The sequence below is a fragment of the Microcebus murinus genome, chromosome 3, assembly GCF_040939455.1.
Source record: "Microcebus murinus isolate Inina chromosome 3, M.murinus_Inina_mat1.0, whole genome shotgun sequence".
NCBI lineage: Eukaryota > Metazoa > Chordata > Mammalia > Primates > Cheirogaleidae > Microcebus > Microcebus murinus.
The window spans coordinates 94,104,686-94,122,377 of NC_134106.1; the positions used below are offsets into that span (position 1 = coordinate 94,104,686).

Consider the following 17,692-nt stretch of genomic DNA (forward strand, 5'->3'; position numbering starts at 1 on the left):
TTTTCTTTTGAAATTATTCTTTTTCCAATATTATTTTCCTTCTTCTACTGGTTTGAAACTAGCATCTCTAAATCTATTTTTTTGTTATCCAGCCAGGGAATTTTCACATGTTTACTTTTCCTTGTCAAACTCTAACAATTAATGTATTTGCCCTATTAAAACGGATGTACAATGCTTTAATTCAAGTCACATTGCTCCCGGTTTACATGCCCTTGTTGTGAGCATTACAGCTTTACTAAATCCCACAAATGACAAATGAATATTACTTTTATTATTTTATACAGTCAGTGATTTTCTATATTTATCTCAATGTTTACCAATTTTTAGTATCATTCCTTCTTGAACCACAGACTTCCATTCTGGGATTATTTTAATTCTTCCTCTTATCAGTCTCAGAGTTTTATTTCTAATGAGGAAGCATATTGGAGGTAAATATTTTTTTAACCTGCAAATGTTCCTTGAAAGAGTTTTTATCAGAATATAAAAACCTAAATTAATAGTTACTTTCTTTTGCAGGGGTCCATTTTTGCTGTTGAGAAGCCAGCTGTTCCACTGTAAATAGTTTTCTATTTCTGGTTGTTTTAAAGATTTTTCTCTTTCTCTTTGTCTTCTGCAAATAAGTCAGATGTGAATTTATTTTCATTCATACTGTTAAGTAACATTAGGATTCCTGGATTCTTATCTTTCATAAATTGGAAAATTCTCCAGAAGTATCTCTCTTAAATTCCATTTATAACATTACATCTCATTTTACTTTATCGTTCATGTCTCTTAGTACCTTTAATACCTTTTATTCTTTGGTGCATTTTTCTTGGCTTCTTCAGATCTTCCAGATCATCAATAAACCTCACTATGTGTAACTGGCCGTTTAAAACTTGCATTAAGTTTTTAATTTCCATTATTACAGTTTTCATTTTTAGATACTCTATTTGGTTATTTTTCATCAATGGTGGGTAGTTTTTGAAAGTCTCTAATTCTTATATTGTACTTTCAATTTTTAACTTTATACCCCTTTAAATATAGTAAAACATACTCATTTTATATTCAGTCCCGTTTCATCACAAAATCCACAGTCTTTGAAGGTTTGGTCCTGTTCTTTATTATTTCTGGGAAATAACTCTTCCATACAGTGCCTTATTTGCTTATGTGTTTTGTAATTTATCTTATTCTGGTGGGGAGTGAGCTAATTTTTTTAGAACTTTATATTTGGGAATATTTTAAGGTTAAATTTTGGATATGCTCTGTTAGAGAGGCTGTACTGTTGGTTCTGTGAGGCACCTAGAGGAGCTATGAACCCAAGATGATTTTAAATTTAAATTCCAGATTTTCAGATTTTTTGAATTGTGTGAAATTTTGAATTTGTGTGAATTCAGGTTCTTAAACATGACAACCATCCAATGCTGAAATTACCAAGTGAGATTATCCCCTTTTGGATACAGATGTATTTTCTGTTCTCTAATTTAAAATTTTGTTTTGTTTTCTAACCTAGGATTTTTCATTGTTTCTTGACTAGTTCTAATCTTCCATATTTCCAGAAACAAAAGTCTTTCTTGGTTATAAAATTCCCTGTCACATCAAAGGTCATTTGTAATTAATCATACAAATTTCCAAAATACTGTAACCAATGATCCATTTACAAGCAAATTTTATGCATGCATGCATTCATTCATTCACTTATTTATTTAGAGATAGAGTCTCTGTCCCCCAGGCTAGAGTGCAGTGTCATCATCATAGCTCACTGCAACCTCAAACTCCTGGGCTCAAGTGATTCTCCTGAGTAGCTGGGACTTACAGGTACACACAACTGGCTAATTTTTCTAGTTTTTGTAGCGATAGGGTCTCATTTGTGCTCAGGGTGGTCTCAAACTCCTGGCCTCAAGCAATCCTCCAGCTTTGGCCTCCCAGAGTGCTAGGTTTATGGATATGACCCCCTGCACCCACCCTACAGACTTATTTTTATTTATTTATTTTTATTTTTATTTTTTTTGAGACAGTCTCTGTTTTGTGGACTAGAGTGCTATGGCATGGCATCAGCCTAGCTCATAGCAACCTCAAACTCCTGGGCTCAAGTGATCCTCCTGCCTCAGTTTCTCAAGTAGCTGGGATTACAAACACACACCACCACGCTTGGCTAATTTTTTTTTATATCTTTAGTCACCCACCTAATTTTTTCTATTTTCAATAGAGACAGGGTCTTGATCTTGCTCAAACTGTTCTCGAACTCCTGACCTCAAGCGATCCTCTCACCTAGGCCTCCCAGAATTCTAGGATTATAGGCCTGAGCCAATGCACTTAGCCCATGCCTTATTTTTAAAAGACATAATTCATATAAAGATTTAGAGCTATCTCTTTAGACAATTTAAAGATACTAAAGTGACTTAAGAGATCTATTGTCAATACCTTTAAAATTTAATGATGTAGTGAGGCATTTAAACTTCCTGTAGGTCTCTTCTGAACAGTTCTAACACCATGGAAAAATTTTAAGAGTCCAAATGTAGAATAACAAAAATGTAATGATTTTTCAATGCTGTCATAATCTCACAACAATTCTCAGAGACTTACTATTGGATCCTCACAGGACAAGCGTAGAGATGGCTATATCCCCATAATAAAATTCTCCTTGGGCCAAAGTTATTCATTCTGAAAAGAAGCACTTCTTTATTTCCTTTTGGGAACATCTATGTTTTCCAATGTTAAATAACTTCTAAAAAGCCCATAGCAATAATTACAACAAAAACTGTATTAAGACAAAAGTCCATGCTGTAATTTTGGAATTTTTTCTTCCTTTAAAAAAGTCATTGAATAGATGGCATCAGAGATACTTAACATCAGAATAAGAAATCTAGTTTACATTCTATGCCTTTCTAAAAATTAGGATCAGTTGATTCTTTAAAAGTATCAATAAAATTGATAACCCCTAGACAGGATACCAAAAGTGAGAGAGAAGATACAAATTACTAATATCAGAAATGAAAGAGGAACCATCACTGCTAATTCCATGGACATTAACAAGATAATAAAGGGGTATTATTAATAACTTTATGCCCACAAATTTGGTGACTTAGATGAAATGAAATAATTCCTTAAGAGACACAACCTACCAAAACTCACACAAGGAGAAATAGATAACCTGAACAGGCTTGTATCTATTAAAGAAGTTGAACAACAAAATAAACTTTCAAAGCAGAAAGCTCCAGCATAGATGGTTTCACTGGTGAATTGTACCAGACATTTCAGGAAGAAAATTATAGCAATTCCCTAAAATCTCTTTCAGAAAATAGAAGCTCTTTATAACTATGGTCAGCATTATCCTAATACCAAAACCAAAAAAAGATACAAGAAAGGAAAACTATAGTCAATGTCTCTCATGAACATGAATGTAAGGATCTTAAACAGAATATTAGCAGATTGAATCCAACAATGTTTAAAAAGAATTATATACCATGACGAAGGTATCCTAGCTATGTAAGGATGGTTCAACATTTGAAAAACAATTCATGTAATCCATCATATCAACAGACTACAGAAAAAAAATCATATGATTACATTAATTGATGCAGCAAAAGCATTCGACAAAATCCAACAACCATTCACAATATGTGCTCTCAGGAAACGAGGAATAGACGGATCTCCTCAACTTGATAAAGAACATCTACAAAAACCCTATAGTTAACATCATACTTAACGGTGTTAAACTAGATGCTTTCCCCCTAAGATCAGAAACAAGGCAAGCGTGTCTCCTCTCCCCACTCCTATTCAACATCATATCGGACATTCTAAGTAATATAATTAGATAAGAAAAAGAAATAAAAGATATACAGATTAGTAAGAAAGAAATAAAACTGCCTTTGTTTGCAGATGACATGACTGTCTACATAGAAAATTTCAAAGAATTTACCAAAACAAAAAGTATAAAAAACAAAAAAATACCTAGAACTAATAAGCGATTATGGCAAGGTTGCAGGGCACAAGCTTAATACACAAAAGTTAATTGTTTTCTTATATATCAGCAATGAACAAATGGAATTTGAAATTTAAAAAACACCACTTATATTAGCACCAGAAAAGGAAATACTTAGAAATAAATCTAACAAAATACATATAAGAACTATATGAGAAAAACTATAAAACTTTGAAGAAAGAAATTTAAAAATCTATTAAATAAATGGAAAGATATTTCACGTTCATGGATAAGAAGACATAATATTGGTAAGATGTAGTTCTTTCCAATTTGATCAATAGATTCATTGCAATCTCAATCAAAAACCCTGTAAATTACTTTGTGGATATTGACAAAGTGATTCTAAAGTTTACATGGAAAAGGTAAAAGACACAGAATAGCAAACACAATATCAGAGAAGACCCAAGTTGGAGGATTAATACTACCCAACTTCAGGACTTACTATTAAGCTACAGAAATCAAGACAGTGTGTTATTGATAAAAGAAAAGACAAATCAATGAAACAGAACTCACAGCCCAGAAATAGACCCACACAGAGTCAACTGATCTTTGACAGAGAATCAAAAGCAATCCAATGAAGAAAGGACAGTCTTTTCAACAGTGGGGGTACAACTGGACATCCACATGCAAAGAAAAGGACTTAAACGCATCTCTTACACCTTTCACAAAAATTAATTCAAAATAGATCATCTATCTAAATGTAAAACACAAACCTTATCCACTAGAAGGTAACAAAGGAGAAAATCTACCAGACCGTCAGTTTGGCAATTTTAGATACAACAACAAAAGCATGATTTATGAAAAAAAATTGATAAGGTGGACTTCATTCATTACTAGTGGGAATACAAAATGGTACAGCTACTTTGGAATACAGTTTGGCAGATTCTTATAAGGCTAAAAATAGCCTTACAATATGATCCAGAAATTATGCTGCTAGCTATTTCCCTGCATGAGTTGAAAACTTATTGCCACATATAAGCCTATGAATGTTTACAGTAGCTTTATTCATAACTGCTAAAAATTAGAAGAAACAAAGATGTTCTTCAATAGGTGAATGAATAAGCAAACTATGGTACATACATAGCATGGAGTATTATTTGGCAATAAAGAAATGGGCTATCAAGCCATGAAAAGACAGGGAAGAAACTTAAACACATATTACTAAGTGAAAGAAGTGAATCTGAAAAGCCACATATTGTATGATTCCAACTCTATGACATTTTGGAAGAGGCAAAACTACAGAGATGGTACAAAGATCAATATTTGCAGGAGTTGGGAGTGTAGTGGAGGGAGGGAAAAACAGATGGAGTACAGGGAATTATCAGGGAAGTGATACTATTGTGTATGACACTGTAATGGTGGGTACATGGCTGTGCATTTGGCAAAACCCACAGAGCTGTACAACATGTATAAAGTGATCTAATGTAAACTACAGACTTTAGTTAATAATGTATCAGTATTTGTTCAATTGGAACAAACATAATATACCAATGAAAGATATTAATAGAGGAAATTGAGGGAGTAGGAGGAAAGGGAACACATGGGAACTCTGTATTTTCTGCTCAGTTTTTCTGTAAAACAAAATCTGCTTTAAAAAGTAAAACTTATTAATTGAAAAAAAAAGAAAAAGTCAAATAAAATCCATGATTTGATTTCACTTATTTTTTCTCTAAAAAAACCCCATGCAGTAGATGGCACCAGAGATCCTTTAAAGAACCACAAGATGCATTGTACTATCCATAATGCTTAGTTTTGATGTTGATACATACTTTTGAGATCCTATTTATGCATTAATAAGTAATATAATTGATGCTCTGAGAAAGGAATATTGAAGTCAAACAAATTTAGTTTCAAGTTTTATCCTTCTGTAAGTAGGTCAATAATCATGGAAATGTAGGAATACAGACCTGAAGAATTATGGAGCAAAAGTAATTCTACATTATGGGTAAATAAAAAAGGCGCTATACAAAGCTATTTAAAAACTAAATTCCAACTCACATTTTGGCAACCATCTAGCACATTCATTTGACACTTCCTGACTACTAGTGAGCAAGTACTCACTAGTAAATTGTCTTTTCCATAGACTAAACATGATACAAAGGTATTTTAAAATTTATTTTCTCCCCAGGCTGGAACAGAATAAGTATTACGTCTTTCTAAAAAACAGAGAGTGAAAGCACATTAATTACCCACCAATGAACTAATCACCCACCCACCAGCATTCAAACTGACATACTCAATGTGCAGTTTAATAGAGAACAAATGATGTAGTCCTGACTTATAAAACAATCTCTTCCCCCCCCATCTTCTTTATTTAGATCACTAAAAAGTGATCTTACAGATCCTCATGTATTATGTATTTTACCGATTAATGAAGTCCCACTACTACTAGTAGTGACAGAAGAAAGAAGGGAATCAAAGTAGTATCTGGAGAGAAGAATAAAATGTATTCTTGTTCTTCCAGTTTTAGAATTCAGTTTTCAAAAAACAAATTATCAATGATGGCAACACTGAGATAATATAAATCAAGTATATTAATCATTAATTACCATTACAGACTTTTGTATGTTGGGAAAGAATGACTGCTTAACATTTATTTCCATGAAAAAATACTATCCAGAGTTCCAAATGAATTTATCAGTAGAATATTAGAACATAATTTAACTATAGTTGAAGAAAACAAAAACAGGGGATGAAGTCTAGGTACACAGTAATGGAAAATCAATTTTGGGAGTGAATCCCCTGAAAGTCTATTATAGATTACTGGGTAATACAAACATATGGCTACTGAAAGATCTCTGGTTTGTCCAAAAATAAATGTATTAACATTAATTTGTGAAAGTAAACCATACAACTACACATTGGGAAATATACCTTGAAAAATATATAGCATAATGATCTTCAATCTTTTATAATATAATCCCTATTTTTAATTCAAAGGCATGCCAATAACAGATTAGTAGCTTAGTCTGGCAAATTTTAAACAGTAATATTGATTTGGTGCAAATATAAAGAAATTTTTTCATTTGATTTGCAGTCTTACTGCAAGTAAATGTATGACTTTTTTAGGCCTAAGTATTTTTACTACTAGACCATGTGGCTTCACTCACAAAATCACTAGTACAAGTATCACTCCTTCTTCAAATCTATTTGGTTCAGTTTTGAAGAAAAAGTTCAGACAGCAAGGGATATTGTAGAAGTTGATTCTACTTGGTTCCTGAGTTTTCAATAGCAAAAAGTTTATTTGAAAATGTATCTGAATTTATTAAATTCCTGAATTGAGATAATGAGAGTTCAGAAAGGGATACCTATATTTTATAAAAGGGCGATGGCAGAAAAACTCTGATAAATCATTTTCCTTTTTGTACATGTGTTTCTAATTCTATCTCTCTTTCTGTCTCTTCCTATTTTCCTTAGTAGGGGTGGTGTAATAATTAGAAAAGATAATTTCAGTTTCTCCCAACTACAAACCTGTTTTCATATATAATATTGTAGAAGGTTCCCCATTACCAACAGCAGAAGTGTACACGGTAGATTAAATAGGTTAAATTGAATAAATATACGTTATAAGCCAATATGCTCAGTACTCATGGGTCATTTTTCACTATTTCATAATAGTTTCATAATGTACTATATAAATTTATAATCTTATATAATTTATATATAGGGTTAAAGAATTTATAAAGATGACATATATTACATGCCCTTTTAATCCCCTTGAACAATTCAAAGGTATTTATCCTCTGCTTAGGTTGGGTCTCTATTCCTTGTCCCTACTGCTTAATGCCAAAATAATATTGCTCCAGGATAACATTCTAGTCATTTTAAAGTTTTCAGACAAATTTTTCCAACATTCTATTTCAACCATTTTTCTTGCATGCTGTAATACACTTCTACCGCTAGATACGTCTCAACAAAACAAGCTCCAGCATCCACATTCTACCAGACAACTGGAAAAAGACACTAAAAAAGCAGGGTCTATTAAGAAATAAATGTTATCGTCCACAATCATTGAATTACATCATCAAAAACCAGTAATCCCTCAATAGAGAGTAGCATTAATAAATCTAACTTTTAAAACATTTGTCACAGTAGAATGCAAGAATAGCAATAATCTGAATTTCTCAGATTTATAAAAAACATCTGATTTTCACTAATGAGTTCACCTTTACTGTACCAAAATCTCCCATGATAAAGATATTAAATGGAAAACTTTTTAGATTTCTTCTCCTTTGTTTCTCTATCATTCTCCAGGGAAATACATTAACAAGTATGACACTTAGAACACCCAAAGGCAAAGAGCAGCACACACCTGTCCCCCCACAACTAAGAGAGAGAGCCGAGCCATATAAAAAGGAAATTTGAAAGTCATTAGATTAATTACCAATTTATCTGTTGATAAGCCTAGCTACATATTTTTCAAATAAAAAGAAGAACTAAAGGGTAATACAATAGAACAAAGTCTGGTCTAGTTTTACATATAACATGGAAGCAGCTAAGACAGTTATTTGACCTGAGCCTCACATTTACAAATTTGCAACATGCTTAGAATTTTAATTTAATTTTCAAATGAGGTATATATTTATGTGTGGCAGGACTAAAAGAAGGCTTTAACCATATAACTTTAAATTTTTATCCCTCTACTGGACTACCTGAATATTATAAATTAATACTCTTTATATAATAGACTCTGTCATCTTGTGAATACTATTTTATTTCATTTTGTAAATGGGTCTAAAGCTTAATTTGATATACAAAACATTTAAAATACAACAATATTTATAACCCATTCAAAAAGTAAAGTTACCAAGCTTCTCTCAAACTTTCAAATAATCCTTTTCTTTTTTTTTGGTATAAACACTTATTATAAAGAATATTACCATAATGAATGCAGACCGACTAGGACACCATGGTATTGAATGGATGGCTAGTTCTTTGGAAAGTGGACAGGTTCAGTGGCTTGGGGCCTCATGCCACACTGATTAGTCAGTCAGACGGGAGGGCACATGACAAATGCCACAAACCACCAGGGCATCAAGTGACTACTCTGTGTGCCCATGCTGCCTTCCCTCCCTGATCTGGGGCTTTCAAGAATGGCACACCCAGAAGCAAGCAACTCAATTGAAGGGGCTCCGAAAGGTGGCTGAGGCTTATCTCTGAAGTCACAACACCACCATTGAGGCAAAATGTTTAATGGGATGATTTCCACAAACTATACACGAAGTTTCTAACCATCACAATTCAGTGAAGTACAAAACATTAAGTTACTGGCTGTGGGAACAGAAGGCAGCACCAATAGTGGCACCTTTCAATCTGGTTGTTCTAGGGAAAGGTGGTAGCGGAAGGGTCTTTTTTTAACCAAGCTCCTCATTTCAATGTACAAAAGAATTACTCTGATCAATATGAAACTGTATTGAAAACAAAATGGGCTAAAAAGTAAATACTACTCTATGTTGTGGTGGAAGTGGGAGGAAAGAACGAATTCCTTCAAAGCAGGAAGGGAGGCAGCTAGGGGAAGGTTCTGTGGCTGTGACCCTAGGTAATCAGTAAGGCTGTTCCATTTTTACTTTTGGTGGTCTCAGGATGGTCTGATTTTTCTTCTCTTTCTTTCCCTTTGTATTTGCTTGGAAGTTTTGCCAGCTGTCCACATGAACATCTCGACTTTCCTCAAAGTTTTTCTGCCACTCTTTCTCATTTGGCTTTTTCTTCAGCTTCAATCTCTTCTTTCCTTTGTTGTTTCCTTTTATGCATCTCTTTGGCTTTCTCTTTCCTTTCAATTTCCAGCTCAGCAGAGAGTTTCATGGTCTGTTTGTATACTGCTTGTTTAAACAACTCAGGATAGTCCTCTACAATTGTAGGTTTTCCTTCCTTAACTGTTTTTTTAGCTCTTTCACAGTGTGTTCCACATACTCTTTTCCTGCCTGAATTACATCCAGGGCCTTCTTCTTTTGTGCCTGATCCAGTAGCAACTTGTCAACTTTGTCCACAGCTTCAAAAGCCTTTTGTGCTTGCTCTGCCAGCATCATCTTGATTTTTGTCAGGATGCACTAATATGGATAACTGCCAACACCTCTTTTTTATTTCTTTATCTGTGACTTCAGGATCTATCTGAAGAACCTCAAATGAGTTCAAATTGAAGAGGAACCAGGACGGGTCAGTCTTTTAATTTGATTTTTGGATGTCAGAACTGAGTCTCTCTTCTTTATTTGTTTCACCTCACTGTAGAGAGTCGTAAGTGCTTCCTCTGTGCTGCCTCTGCCACCTGAAGTCCCGCTCTCTCCTGAAGCCGCCATTTCCCTGACCAGCCCCCACGTGACCCTTCTTTCTTTTTAGTCTTAGCTTAGTTTCTTCTACGTGGCTATACATCTAGTTTCTTTATCTACCATATGAAGGATATCAAAACTAACACATCAACCTCACAAGGTTAATCTATACAACATACTAGGCAGGATGTGTAAAGGTACTTTAACAAGGTTAAAGTACTATTCAACAAACATTATGAATTATCTGACAAAGGACTTACATCCAGAATTTATGAAGTATACCTACAAATCAACAACAGACAGCAAACAACCCAATCAAAAATGGGCAAATGGGCCGGGCGCGGTGGCTCACGCCTGTAATCCTAGCTCTCTGGGAGGCCGAGGCGGGCGGATTGCTCAAGGTCAGGAGTTCGAAACTAGCCTGAGCAAGAGCGAGACCCCGTCTCTACTATAAATAGAAAGAAATTAATTGGCCAACTAATATATATACAAAAAATTAGCCGGGCATGGTGGTGCATGCCTGTAGTCCCAGCTACTTGGGAGGCTGAGGCAGGAGGATCACTTGAGCCCAGGAGTTTGAGGTTGCTGTGAGCTAGGCTGACGCCACGGCACTCACTCTAGCCTGGGCAACATAGCGAGACTCTGTCTCAAAAAAAAAAAAAAAAAAATGGGCAAATGACTTGAAGAGATCCTTTAAAAAGGAAGATATACAAATGGCCTTTAAGAACTTGAAAAAGTGCTCAATATCATTAGTCATCAGGGAAATGTGTAAAATGAGACACCAACCACAACAGCTAGTAACAGACTGATAACACTAATTGCTAACAGGGATGCAGAGCAACTAGAACTCTCATGAATTGCTAATGAGACGAAATAATATATTTTTAAGAATGGTTTAGCAGTTTCTAATACATTTTAAATATACACTGACCCTACAACCCAGCAATTCTACTCTTAGGTATTTTCCCAAGAAATGAAACAGATGTCCAAAAAGATTTGTGTAAGAATGTTCACAGCAGCCTCATTAATAATCCCTACTGTTCTACTGTTTCTAAAATGAGCAACAACTCATTTTAGAAACAGTAGACAGACCAAATAATCAAAAATGATTATAGTAATTTAATTCAAGAAAGTAGGAAGGTGTCAATGGCACTAATTAATGGATAACATAAAAATAAAAAGAACAGGTTTACAAAGGAAAATAAGTTTAGTTTTAGATTCACTGAACTTAAAATTCTTCCTACAATACATATGTGGAAAATATTATGAAACTAGGAAAGTGGCCGTGGTTCATCAGAGGTTCAGTGTTGAAGCCAGGAGAAGGGATGAAATCTGAAAAAAAAGTCTAGGTATTGATGTACATAAATATACATATATATATGTTTATGTAAAATCTAAGGACTCAGTCGTTAAGGTATGACATCCTGGGGACAGCATGAAGATCAAATATAATAGTAAAAGAGGCAAACAGAATACTTAACTATTTTTGTGCAGGAACTCCTTTGGCAGCATAGTAAACCCTGTAGGCTCCTTCTTAGAATTATGTTTTTAAATGCATGAATACATAGGAAGCCAATTATATTGAAATATATTTGTCAATTTTTTAGAAAAATTGAGATGTAGTATATCTGCTTCTTTCTTAATTAAAATGTAAGATCTAGTAATAAGTCTAATATTCACCATAATTTCAAAGTAGTAAGAATATAAACAATAATTCAAGCTATGACATAAAAATATTTATGATTTGTGGTACTGTGGTATATCACAGAATATGTAAGCTACATTAAGGAGGACATTGGCTTGTTATAGTATGATACAGTGGAGATGAACAGGGAAAGTAATTCATGTGGTCTTGATTTACTTTAACAGGTATTACGAATACCACTGTTGTTTGTTGTCTACATTTACAGTTGAAGTAAATGTTACATTTCAACAAGAGTTAATGAAAATAAAAATGTAATTTCTTCTCTATTGATGTTCATGGACCCATGGAATCCTACCCATCATCTTTTTGGGGAGTATGTTAAGAACTCCTGAGCTAGAAACAAAAATTAAAGAGACATAAAAATCTGATAAACCGTAACATGGGAATTATAGCAGCAAAGTAGTATATGCCAATTTTAAATTGCAATGATAAATACTATATCCACTACTTCATTTCTTATAACTATGAGGTAGAAAAAGAGAGGCAGATAAGAGAACAGCTTGTTAAGAAAAGTAGGGTAGAAAAGATTCAGAGGTTTCTGAATATTTTTGAAAAAGAAAACAAATCTTTAAGAATGGATTCCCATAAGGAATCACTGATAACTACCATAACTATACACTATCATACAATAATTATTCTGTATCAACATACCCAGATATTCCCACTCCCATCCTGTTTCATCCAGCTTCCACTTCTTAAATAATGTACTGATAAAATTCTACCAGGCAAGACAGGTTCAGAATTGATAAATGATAATGGCACAAGTCTTTGGGTTGGCCTAACTGCTACCTTAGATATATGAAACAGTTAGTTATGGTACTGAACAGAAAGGTAAACCATTTTCCTCTTATAGGGATGTAGTCAGGCAATTTACTCTAAATACCTTACCTGAGTATATGCTAAGATATGCTCATCTCTCTCTACACAATAGTCTGAGTTGTAGTGGAAATCGGACTAGAAATTATTTGGAATGCTGAGTAATTTCCCATGATAGGCTGTTTTTCTGCCTCCTCAGCAGTGATGGCACTTGCTATTAAGTATTAATAGTATCAATCTCTAACTCAACAAAGTAGTTGTTTAGATAATGCCTTTATTCCTGTCATGGCAACGTTCAACAAAGTTTTGAAGTTATTGTCCAGAGGACAATACTGTGGGGAAATACAGTTGGGAGTGTCACAAATGTTTGACTTATTGTGCATACCTAATCTAACTAATATGCTACTCAAGGGATGCCAACACCTTTATTATTATATCTCTGTTGCCCAGGCTGGAAGGCAGTGGTGTGATCATAGCTCACTGCAGCCTCCAACTCCTGGACTAAAGTGATCCTCTTACCTCAGCCTCTTGAGTAGCTTCGACCATGCGCATGCACCACCAAGCCCAGCTAATTTTTAAATTTTTTGTAGAGATGGGGTCTCACTATGTTGCCCAGGCTTTTTTTTTTATATCAAAATTTTATCAATTTTATTAATATTTTAAAACCAAGGCCGGGCGCTGTGGCTCACGCCTATAATCCTAGCTCTTGGGAGGCCGAGGCGGGCGGATTGCTCAAGGTCAGGAGTTCAAAACCAGCCTGAGCAAGAGCAAGACCCTGTCTCTACTATAAATACAAAGAAATTAATTGGCCAACTGATATATATATAAAAAATTAGCCGGGCATGGTGGCGCATGCCTGTAATCCCAGCTACTCGGGAGGCTGAGGCAGAAGGATCACTCAAGCCCAGGAGTTTGAGGTTGCTGTGAGCTAGGCTGACGCCACGGCACTCATTCTAGCCTGGACAACAAAGTGAGACTCTGTCTCAAAAAAAAAAAAACAAACAAAAAAAACCAGCTTTTTTTTTATTATGGGGGTACAGATTTTAAGGTTTCAATAAATGCCCATTTCCCCCCCTCCCCCCAAAAGTCTGAGTCTCCATCATGACCATCCCCTAGATGGTGCACATCTCACTCATTATGTATGTATATACCCGCCCCCCTCCCCCCTGCCCAATACCCTATTACTGTAGTACCTATGTGTCCACTTAGGTGCTACTCAGTTAATACCAGTTTGCTGGAGAATATATCTGGTGCTTGTTTTTCCATTCTTGGGATACTTCACTTAGTAGTATGGGTTCCAGCTCTAACCAGGAAAATATAAGATGTGCTATATCACCATTGTTTCTTAGAGCTGAATAGTACTCCATGGTATATATATATATATATATATATATATACCACATTTTATTAATCCATTCTTGGATTGATGGGCACTTGGGCTGTTTCCACAGCCTTGCAATTATGAATTGTGCTGCTATAAACATTCGAGTGCAGGTGTCTTTTTTGTAGAGTGTCATTGGATCACTTGGGTAGATGCCCAGCAATGGGATTGCTGGATCAAATGGTAGATTCACTTGTATCGCTTTAAGATATCTCCATATTGCTTTCCACAGAGGTTGAACTAGTTTGCAGTTCCACCAGCAGTGCAGGAGTGTTCCTCTCTCTCCGCAACCACGCCAGCATTTATTGTTTGGAGATTTTTTGATAAAGGCCATTCTCACTGGGGTTAAGTGATATCTCATTGTGGTTTTGATTTGCATTTCCCTGATGATTAGAGATGTTGAGCATTTCTTCATATGTTTGTTGGCCATTCTTCTGTCTTCTTTAGAAAAATTTCTGTTCAAGTCCTTTGCCCACTTTTTAATGGGGTTATTTGATTTTTTCTTCCTAATTTTCGTGAGTTCTAAGTATATTCTAGTTATCAGTCCCTTATCGGATGCATAGGATGCAAAAATTTTCTCCCATTCTGTAGGTTGTCTGTTTACTTTCATGACTATTTCTTTGGCCGTGCAGAAGCTTTGTAGTTTGATCATGTCCCATTTATTTATTTTTGTTGCTGCTGTGATTGCCTTTGGGGACTTCTTCATAAACTCTTTGCCCAGGCCAATGTCTAGGAGAGTGTTTCCAACTTTTTCCTCTAGAGTTCTAATAGTTTCATACCTTAGGTTTGAACTCCTGGGCTCAAGCAATACTCCTGCCTCGGCCTTCCAAAGTGCTGGGATTATAGGCATGAGCCACTGCACTTGGCTGTCAACACATTTAGATAAGCTTTTAGATCTGCTACAGCTGGTAATATTAAAAAGCAGACTCGGCTGGGCGCGGTGGCTCACGCCTGTAATCCTAGCTCTCTGGGAGGCCGAGGCGGGCGGATTGCTAGAGGTCAGGAGTTCAAAACCAGCCTGAGCAAGAGCGAGACCCCGTCCCTACTATAAATAGAAAGAAATTAACTGGCCAACTGATATATATATAAAAAATTAGCCGGGCATGGTGGTGCATGCCTGTAGTCCCAGCTACTTGGGAGGCTGAGGCAGAAGGATCGCTCGAGCCCAGGAGTCTGAGGTTGCTGTGAGCTAGGCTGACGCCATGGCACTCACTCTAGCCTGGACAACAAAGCGAGACTCTGTCTCAAAAAAAAAAAAAAAAAAAAAAAGCAGACTCAACATGGCACTATGACTCATGAATATAATCCTAGTACTTTGGAAGGCCAAGGCAAGAGGATCACTTGAGGTCAGGAGTTCAACACCAGCCCAAATAACATAGTGAGATTTGTCTCTACAAAAAAATAGAAAATTTAGCCTGACATGGTGGCACATGCCTGTAGTCCCAGCTACTTGGGAGGCTGAGGCTGAAGGATCGCTTGAGCCTAAGGAGTTTGAGGTTGCAGTGAGCTATGATGACATCACTGTGCTCCAGCCTAGGTGAAAGAGCAAAACCCTGTTTCTAAAATAAAATAAAAATAAAAAGCACCCTCCCTACCAAAGAAAATCTAAGATTGCAATAATAGAATGAAGCCCAAATACAGGTAAAAAGTCTATTGTCTATTGCAAATTAGTTAAGTTTGGTAAAGGCTGTTATGGATTACTATAGGATTTAAATGTACTGTTCTCTGGTCATGACAAGACCATGCAGAATATCTAAATGCTATAGTAGCACACAGAAAGGTAAACTGAGGAAAGAGGCTTAATACTCAACTAACTAGGAAGACTCATATTATTGCTCTTTCTTGCCTATTGAATATGAGCCATAAAAAAAGACCCTTCCAAATGTTGCTTTCTTACTTTATCATCTCTAATTTTAAATGGCATGAGACTCTTAAACAAAATGCAAATAAAGTACTATTAACAAGTATTTAAAGAGTTATTTACATAGAAAATCCTTTCTAGGATAGCTACAGATGCACAGAGCTATATTCTAAGGAAAGATCACCTTTTGTTTTTATAACTTATCAAAATAAATTATTGTCTCTAATATAACTATGAACCTTGCTCAGGGTAATAAGAGAGACTGAGAAAGAATACATATTTTCTACTCTCTAGGAGTTAGCAATCAAGTATGGAGGGATACAATGTAAAGATTATATATTTCATGGAAGAGTACCTTGAGGTTCATTTTATCTTCAATTTCAATACTCCTGAGTTAGTATGAGAGTTTTAAGATGACAAGAGAATTAAGAGCATATGAATTACTCTCCTTATTGTATCTCTACCATATCCTACTACTATAACAAGCTAATGTCCTCTTTCCTATATCTAACTCACATATTCAGTGATCTACCATGGTACCACTATCAGGTAACTTGATAAATATTTCATAAGTGTGTGATTTCTCACTCTTCAAAGGGAATAAGGACTGCATTAGCAACTGAGTAATAAGCTCATCTTTTAATATTTGTAGTCTACAGAAAAACAAAAATGAGAAAATATTCCTTTATTCTCTCACACTTTATACCAATACTGAACAGTCATTGAAAGGAATTACCAAAGAAAAATGATTTTTCTTCTGGAAGGAGTATGAGCTATTTCATTCAAAGGCTGGCAAGAATGAAGAATTACACATTGCTTATGTTGCTTTCACTTTGGCTTACTATTTCACTACTGAACCTGTACTGTAAAAAATAAATACAAAATCAAGGATAAAGTATATAGATATAGGTTTCCTGAAGTATATTTTTATCTACAAATTTGATGATCTCAACAGCCCATGCAGAATGAGAAATATGTCACGTCATAGGAATATGAACACCACAAATCGTAGGATCTTTGCCTTTTTATAACACTTTAGGATTTGGGGGGTGGGGAGAGTAAAGGAGAGAGAACTACATTATCATAAGAATTCACACCATTATCAATAATGGAAACTCATGCTGCACCCCAGTTATATATTTATGTCAAGTTACATTTCTTACTCACAGCTTACTTAAGGATTTAGGGAAAGCCATGTCATATCATGGCTTAATATTGCTACTTATGTATATAATCTTCCTTTAAAAAGGATATGGACATGGTATCTTCTCTTAGTCCTAAATCTAGTTTTCCTCTCCTTACCCTTGCTACTGCCCACATTTTTTTTTTTTTGCCGCTTTAAAGCCATGACCTGACCTGCTAGACTTATTAAAGCAAAAGTCCATCTTTCGTGTGACTACAGTTTTCCCTATTACAGCTTTTAGCAGTTAAAGAGTCTTTGTAAGTAGGCTCGCTGATTCTAGACTTTGGAAGTCTCTAAGAGTAAAACATATCTTCAGAGAGGAGTTCTTGGAACTTTGTTAAACATTCGCCTCATCAATTAACAAAACTGAGAATGCACCTTAAATATATTATGTATAAAATGCATAGTCATACTACTCTTAGTAGCTAAACATCTCAAAAGCATATACTTAGAGGAATGTTTATCAATGATCCAATCTTTTAAAGCCACTTATCCATTTGTTGAGACTTAATTTAGATTAAA

At 35.1% G+C, this 17,692-nt stretch overlaps 1 protein-coding gene and 1 pseudogene across 21 annotated transcripts in view; both read right to left on the minus strand.

Moving 5' to 3' along the window:
* The window catches only part of LCORL (ligand dependent nuclear receptor corepressor like), a 164,441-nt gene that overhangs the window by 71,598 nt on the left and 75,151 nt on the right, over nucleotides 1-17,692 (minus strand). The window lies entirely within an intron of this gene.
* Nucleotides 542-10,886, minus strand: LOC105856063 (dnaJ homolog subfamily C member 8 pseudogene; annotated as a pseudogene).